General features: G+C 49.0%; 1 protein-coding gene across 1 annotated transcript in view; it reads left to right on the top strand.

Annotated features, from left to right (window-relative positions):
* The window catches only part of tinagl1 (tubulointerstitial nephritis antigen-like 1), a 130,413-nt gene that overhangs the window by 109,149 nt on the left and 12,673 nt on the right, over positions 1–8,591 (top strand). The gene's annotated exons all lie outside the window — the stretch shown is intronic.

Genomic DNA, 8,591 nt, shown 5'->3' with positions numbered 1-8,591 from the left:
GCGTCCTCAGTAAGAACGCATGGCTAGAATTCCCAACCCTGTAGTCTCGAATCCCAGCGTGACTTCTTGTTTTCCCCTCGTGTGTTGGCACATGCGCATTACAATGACAAGACCAAGGCTGATATTAAGGCTGATATTGGGACTACCCAGCTCCTGGTAGTTGGTAGTCTGACTACTGAGCCTTGGCTAAGGCATGACAATATTGATAACAGTCCCATCCCAAGGATATGATAATGCATGTATCAGGTGCGGGAATATACCATTCTGTCAAGATGGGGAGAATACAAGTGTGGAGAATAATTATAATACCTTGTTAAAGTGACCATTTTGTTACAGTTTGCACTTTATTTTACTGTAATTTAATAACATAATAAACAGCACAGATAGACAAAGAGACATTCATGGATTTATATTTAAAAGTGACTTTTATTTTCCCCCTGGACCCAGGGTATGGCAGCTGCATACCAGGGACATGCTGGGCAGAGTTGGAGAGACCCTTATTGAAAGGGCTATAAGGGCTATAATCGAGAGAGATCTCTCTCTATAGCGCTGCTGCTACTCAAAGATTTGCCATTTCAGATCATGACAAGTGGCCAATTACATGAGTTATATTTCGTTGTTGTCGGGTGGAAACCTTGTATGTCCAAAACCGTTTGTTTTGTATTTATTATTTTAAAAATGATTTAAACAAGTGAAAACAGCCGATCTATAAGCACACAACGCCTAGCACCGTGAGGCGTTGTGTGCTTGTAGATCTGCTGTTTTCACTACTTTTGTGCGACGGCCTTGTATGATGAAGCAGGGATTTGCTTTGCGAAAAAATTTACAAATTTGAAACTTGGAGATACGAGGTTTCTGCCCGACAGTGACGATTTATTTTGTTGGCCTCCCAGCCCCCAAAATGGAACGAAGGCCGTCATTTTATTTTAAATGTTTTCCTAATGGCCGGCCTGGACCGGCTGGGACTGGACCGGCCGTTCGGGAGTTGTCCCACTTTCTACCACTTTTTCGAGTCACGTGTTCAAATACTGGATTCTGATTGGCTAAATTCCGGAGGTTATGAGAGAACTACTGCCGCAAAGTTGTGTGAGGACTTGTCCGAGATCAATGAGCCTCAGTGTACATCCGGGGACTTCAGGAGGTAGTCGGAACACCTTTCCCCCAACCAACAAATGACCGTGGCAACGGTCCTATGTTCACTAACGTGCATGCTATAGTCGCCGATTTATTTGGATCCAATGCAATCCGCCAACTTTAAAGCCCCTTTTCTCTGAACCTATGCCTTTCTGGAAGCGAACAGCCTCTATTTACGGCCGGAACGGTACTTCTAACTGACGTTAGCTTAGCTGTAAGCTAGACGCATGGATTAGTATGGAGTTGGCGCCATCTGTTGGTGAGTAGAAGATGTTGTTGGTGGAACTATCTGCTGTCTCGCGGAAGTTTTATAGGCAATAATGATTGTAACTTAAGATCCTTGCAAGTTACAACTATGTGTTTTCTTTCATGTATAAGGGAAAAAGTGGTAGAAAAGCTATTTACCACTCGGGGTTGGACATTATGCTCTGATAATGTCCTGTGTTAGGGTGTTATCGGACTCGGCTTCGCCTCGTCCGATAACACCCTAACACAGGACATTATCAGAGCATAATGTCCTCTCACTCGGGGTAAATTGCTTACTTTCCCAATGGCAAGCACGTCCCTGCTGCATACCCCTGCCATACCCAATTGACGCCCCTGCGTGGCCAGACTGTTGCCTAACGCGATATGTAAATGCTCAGGGCATACAGTCTGGGAGACGGAAGTTCTAACGATGAGTGTGAGATAAAGCGGATGTGACGCACCCGCTCCCTTGGTGCAGTAGCGATAACAAGTCCTATTGGAAGTGTTATGTCTCATTTCAATATTTTTGGTGCGTTATTTGTCTTTCTCTGGTGTTGTTGGTGTTACTTCCATGATGTTTTCAAATGTTTTTGTTGAGAGCCCGCACATGTCCATGCCCGGGGTCAGAGGAATGGCCGCTCGCCAGGTGGAGGGTTAGGACAGGGGGAAATGAGGGTTATGATTTAGTAATATATCTGATTAAATAGGTAGTGATAGGTGTTGCTTAACAGTACACATCTGAGAAACACAATGATAATAAGGTTCACTGTTGTAACTTAGTTATCAGAGCATTGCATGCAGGTACACTGTTAGGTTGGAAATAACTAATTGACTTTGTGCATGAACAGACAACGGAGTAGTATGTGATATTGTGGGGCTTTTGCACCTCTTGTAACTTCCTGTATGTACTGTCTGTCTTCTTTGAAGAATGTTCCACACAGCCCGTGACGCAAGTGATTGCTAGAGAAGCGTTTAACCACAAGCCACCTGGGGTTATAGTGGGGGCAGATAGAAGACAGGCATTACTGTAGTGTATGAACTTTGACCAAAGAGTTTGTCACCGAATGTTGCATCATGGTGGAAAATGTATCTTTGTCTTCGTCCTGCAGATCTTGCAGGATGGCTAACTGTCACGTACACTCTGAACGGATGGGTGGGGGGGCTGTGCCGCCCCCCCATGCATCTCTGGGGTATAAAAAAGGAAAGCGCCTAAAATACGCTCTCTCTTCTTTTTGGATCGGACAGACAAGGAATCTATACTTTTGCTGTGCTTGTTCTATTTTTTACTTTCTGTATTTTCTCTCTAATAAAACAATAAAAGCCCTTTTTACTTGGGAACCAAATAGTGTGTTGCGCCTCTGCTCCATCCTCGGTAAAAGGTCATCTGCCATTTCCATCTCTTTGTAGGATTATTCCTGAGTTTGGGTGAGTTCAGATATACTGTATTATCTAGAATTTCATAGCCAAACGGTTTAGTCTGTTGTCATTTTAACGGTCTTGCATCGTCCTGTCCCTCTGGGAGCTCGGGACCGCTGCTGGTCAGCAGGCGTTCGGAGGGGGCTTTGCTCTCAGGAGAGCGAGGTTTACCCGGCCTGGTGATCACCGGTGGGAGCTCTAAATACAAACAGAGGGATTTGGATTGCGAGACCAGCGTGGCTGAAACAAAGCCTGCACTCTGCTTATCACAGGTGGTAATCTTTAGTGCGGTGATATTGAGAAGGGAGACACGGAGAAGAAAGTGTGTCAGGATACACTCTCTCGCAGGTGCATGAAAAAATCCTTCATTCATTGAGTGTCAGAAATAGCTCTGTTCTCATCCATGTTGTAAAGTCACTTTGCTCGGAGATAACTCAGTCTATAAAGAGTGCGCCAGGAGTAGATTATAAGACGTTGATGCAGTGGTGTTTTTATGTGGTTTATTTTACAACGCTAGAATATCCATCTAATTACATCAGACGAATTCAGCCGAAACACAGATATAAGTGAACTGTGGTGTGTGTGTCCCCATAGTTGTATTTTGTAGAAAATCCCCTCAGCCGATTGTAGTAGCGCACAGTCGTGGTCTGAGGGTGGGGTAAGCCACCAGTGAACCCCTGAAGCCACCGCTCAGCAGCGTAACAGTATTGTAAACCCGACCGCGTGAGGTGCTGGTGTGCTGTGAGCTGGGGCGTGTGCCTCTCGGGGGGTCATTTGGTCAGCTTATTCTCAACATGGCGTCCCTGGGTGGACACCCTCTCTTTAATGGTGTGAATAATTGACAGGTTGATTATTTTAGCAATCATTCAGAGGGGGTATTTAGTAGCCACCGGCCACAACATATAATCTACTCCGCATGGTGGTAGGATTGTTATTGACGGGGACTTCTTATTATATGTACGGGTAGTGGTACATATAATACTCTAGTTCTAACAGTGTGCTGTATCTGGGCGAGTATCCACACGACCAGAGTGAAAACAGGGGCTCGGAAAGCGCGCCGAGCAGGCTCCGGTGGGAGACACAAGTATCTCTGTCAGGGACTCATGGAATAGAGAGAAGTCAGAACTCGCCAATTTACAATGGCTACCACCCACTTGAATCCAGGCGAGTGTAAGCCTGGTTCAAGGCCACCTTTGGTGGTGTCGACCGTCTCTGGTGCATGCCTAGACGGTCACGATGAGTACCTAGAACTAGGACGGTTACTAGGTTTCCCCGAACGGGGAGAAGAGCTGTCTGCCGGACAAGGCGGACACTGCCAGGTGAAGTGGCTTCCCGCAGGGGAGGAAACGAAACAAGAATGTCAGGGCCCAAGAGGCCTTGAGAGTTGGGCAGGGGACCAGATATGGGTCCCCGGGGAGTGGGAGCAACGGAGAGAGGAGTTTTCACTAGAAACACCCCTTCTGCTTGAACGCCCCCAGCCATCGAATGGTCAAAGTGCGGAATTGGTTCCGCGAGTATTACAAATACCTCCCCGTGACTACACAGCCACGAACAGAGCCATGTCAAGGCTGATTGTCCGGGGAGAGAGAATAGAGGAGATTCGGCCTATTACAAGGCCCGCGTGGGTTGTGAATCCCACAAATGAGCGATTAAGCGGTGGAGGGGGAATGGCCCAGTCATTTGAGAACCTGGCAGGGTCGACCCTCAAACAGGAATGCCGGAGGTATGTACACCCGGTGACTGGTCCACCGCTGGCTGACGAGCACATAGTGCTCACGGACGCCCATGCGATGAGAGACATGGGTTATACACAAATTATACATGTGGCGTTGACTAAATGCAAGCATGGAATGACAGTACGCGAGCAGCAGCTAAAATTAGACAGGTACTATTCTAAACTGTTTAGATTTGCTAATGCGCGCTTTGTTGCACGGTTGGTGATGACTCTATTTGGATGCGACGCCTACGGATATGACCAGGGAGCGTCCATTTGGGCATTCTTAAATGCCCTGGAAAGAGATGTAGGTAACCTCCGAATTGAACTACTGGTGCCTCATGCCATGCTGGCAGAGGTTATTCGTAAAATTCAGCATACCGCGACACCTGACCTGCCCCCTTATCGCAACATCTGTGGGGCCTGTGTGAACGTCCTCCTTGCCCGACATTTCATGCAGTATCAACAGAGACCATTGCAGGCTCTGGAGAGAAGTACTGCTGAGGGGGTGAGTGGGTTCTGTTCACAGAGCATGCCAGATCTAGGGCTCTAAAATGACATTACAGCCTGGGCTGTAGCTGCCGAAATACCTCAGAAATGTGCGGATCACATCCCAACTAACGTGAGCAGCCGTGGGGCGGAGCAGGCTCTCAGCGGGCCGATTCTGGTGTTCATGGTCATGCGTTCTGTCACTGTGTGTCGGGCTGGGTTGTGTGTTTGCATTTGCGGCGTGTGGATTCTCTGTCACGCAGAAGGTGCACATTCTGGTGTGGCAGGGAACCCGCACGTCGGGGATGTGGGCGGGCAGTGCAGTGTGGCATGTGGTGGGGGAGTGTAGGATGGTGGACATGGGAGTTGGACTGTGGGAGGCTGCGCCGCCGAGTACCGCCATATCAGTTATTCGAGACTGTGTGGCATAGGCTAAAGTGAGGTGCAGCAAACCAACACGTATAGAGCTGGGTAAAATAGCCGTAGAGGCCGGGCTATATGTTGTTGGATGTTTTCCTTTATGCAGTAGATTAGTTAGTTTTTGTTTTGATTCCCTGTTTATATTATTTTTTTATAGTGGGCCAGTTAGATTATTTTAGTTTTCTGGTATAGACCCAAGGGTGAGTTTTCAATTAGTTATCGCGTTTTTGGCCGTTATTGTTGTTGCTTAGTTCAGTTCACAAAACTGGTGATTTTTGCGTTGTTGTTGATGGTAATAATTATAATAATCATAGTTAAAATAGATAAATAAATAAATACCTAATAAATAGTGATAATGATAGTAATAAATAATGTATAATGTAAAATAATGTAAATAGATGTTAATATTAGGTCATGATTCCCACTGGAGTTTGAAATGGGCTGGGCGAAATGTTCGCCATAAAGGCCCCTAAGGGGGCGGAAGAAGCATAGTGCATAGACCACTTTGGAACAGTCCAGCCCAGATCCAGTGGTCTCGGTATCCCTTCGCAGAGCCGGCGAAGGGGAGCTACCAGGTATTGATATACCGCAGAACATAAGTTCAAATAGGCCGGCGAAGGCACCGGTCTGCTTCATGAAAATTGATGAAGCTGCAGGAGGGCTCACGGGACCTACCGGGCCCTCTCAAGATGCAGGTAACCTAGAAAGGGAGAGAAAGAGAAATCCACCGGTTAATGGGTCTTTCTCTTTCCCTGATCCCCAGGTGAAGTCTTGGGGGTGCACAGGGAATTGCGCGCCAGGAATCCGGCGCCGAGGTACGAAGCCAAGGACGAGATCATGGATCATAGCCCTATTCTTGAATAGAGCAGTCCTTGGCCCTAACCGACAGCAGTGGAAGATTTTGGTATAAGTCCACGTAGATCAGGTTGGGAAGACTGAGTGAGTAGCATGGCTGCTGCCGAGGATCTTAAGTGCGGCCTAGCCCGAGGTCCTGACGCTGACCTGTCGGGGTGTAGCAGTGCTATGCCGGGTCAGTGCCTTGGTCTCCTGTCGGGCGGGGATGGTCTGCCTTTTGCTCTGAGGTGCGCAGGGATGAAGGTTTTTATTGCACTGTCTCCTGGTATAGATGGTAAAAACGTTTGGCTTGCGATTGAGGATGGAGTGGTGAAATCAACAAAATTGGGGTATCTCCCCAGAGAGGAAAAGCAAACGCCCACTGAGGTGGGCGTTGATTATGTTAGGTGATTGTGTTTTGTGTTCCCTGCCAGTGGGCGTGACCCGGTGGAGTGGACCACAGATGGCCAAACCGAGGGAGGTCCCCCCAGGCGGGGCGACCAAGCTCGGGGCCGGTGGTTTAGAGCTCATCGGGGCACGTGAAGGCCCTAGAGGGTGCCGCGTGCTGCTGTGCAGGGATTGTTATCTTGCGTGGGGTGGCCGGACGGCCATCTCCAGTTATCCTCCCATGCCCAGCAGCCGAGTCAAAGAGTGCAAGTGTTGCTGGGATGGGACACATCTGTTCCCTTGCCCTCTCCATGTGGGGGTCAGAGTTTTCTCTGGAATACATATAAATCGGGGTGAAGGCTTCCTACACCCTGGAAAAGCTCTGGCACGGGAAACTTTGCTAGGAAAAGACAAAATATGGTTCCACGGGAGCACGGAGGACCTTGACTTCCTCCTGCTCTCGGAAATCGAGAGGATGGTGAACGGGCATTTTCCCCCGTGGAATCCATCCCGGAAGAGTCAGGTTAACACGATGAAGGGGTCGGAAATGCTGTTAATTGCAGACACACCTCCTCGTGCATTGGTGCTGGGCAGGACTCCTGATGGTCTAGAGAACGAGGCCATTAGGGGAAGAGCCGTTTGTATGTCGGTTCCTGTTCTGATCAAGAGCATGTTAGCTGCTCGGCACCAGTTAAAGATACAGTGTGAGCCCAACGAATTCGCTACCGGACGTAGTGGGACGGGCGGAGAATGGGATTGGCTGACTGAACATTCCCGATACAAGCACCAGAGGTTGCGGAGGGAATGTTTGGTATGGCACCTTAAGGTGAAGGAGGCCCCGTTTGGGAAGAAGGGCACCGCAAGTGAACTTATGACCAACGGAGGTGTCAGCCTGGATAACCACAAGGGTTTTGTCTGGGCGAAATGTGTGATCGTGCTCGACACCACAAGTGATGGGAGCGTAGTGTCGATGTCCACCAGCTTTTCGCCGGAAGTGCCCGAGAATGGCACCAAGGCGGAGACGCAGAAGAAGCTGGAGAAGAGGAAGGCTAGGATTATGCAACCCAGCGGTAGGGGCGGTTGCTGGAGGAGGTTTCGGTCCAAAGGGTAGGGACTGATCCTGTCTTTCCCTGTATTCCATCCTCCCTGCAGGAGGACGGAAGAGGGGGCGGAGGACACAGGGTCAGCCCGAAATGGAGTTTAGGCTACTAGAACCTGACTCCCCCCAGCCAGAACCTGCATCTCCTCCAGGGATATCACCGGAAGCAGATAGAAAGAAAGAAAGAAAGAAAGAAAGAAAAGTGTCACAGTACAGATATTTAAATTGTTATGTAAAGTAGCGGGGATCGCTATTGCTCTGGTGATAGCCTTTGGGCTGTCTAAAGCGATGGTTAATCCCCAAACGCGAATGCAATGGCACTACACCCCACCCGTGCTTAGTACTCGCATGGGGGGGGGGAGGTTGCCGATGGTCGTTGAGAAAATGAAAAGGTTAGCACATACACTGTTGCATGTGCGAGAATGGAAATTCTCTCCTCGCCAGAGAGGTGAGGGGGGGAGAGGAGGCAGAGATAAGCTTTAAGTAGGTCATGACCTATGGCAGGTGCAGAGTGAGCACGCGTCATGGATCTCACTGATCTCACTGAGCATTTCTCTCTTTCATTTTACTTTGAAGAGTGGTGTGGCAATAAGAGCAGATTGTCACAGGGGCAGGAGGAGAGCTGTGAAACATTGCAGCCACTGCCGAAGAACAGTAAATGGCGTCTGTCGAAGGGGCCGAGAGACCGCTTTCCCCTCGTGCGAATTTCGACGAGTTTGGTCGGGAGTTGGAGCTTCTTATGTCCAGCCTCCCGGAAGCTCAGAGGGAGCGGGTGATAGGAGTTATCCAGAGGAGCCTGAGGCGATCCTCTCCGCGACCTCCGGACCCGGGGCTGCAGGACCCGACGGTCTC

The sequence above is a fragment of the Nannobrachium achirus genome, assembly GCF_963921795.1.
Source record: "Nannobrachium achirus genome assembly, chromosome: 10".
Classification (NCBI taxonomy): Eukaryota; Metazoa; Chordata; class Actinopteri; order Myctophiformes; family Myctophidae; genus Nannobrachium; species Nannobrachium achirus.
Note: the sequence above shows the minus strand (reverse complement) of the source record. Positions and strands in the feature narration are given on the sequence as shown.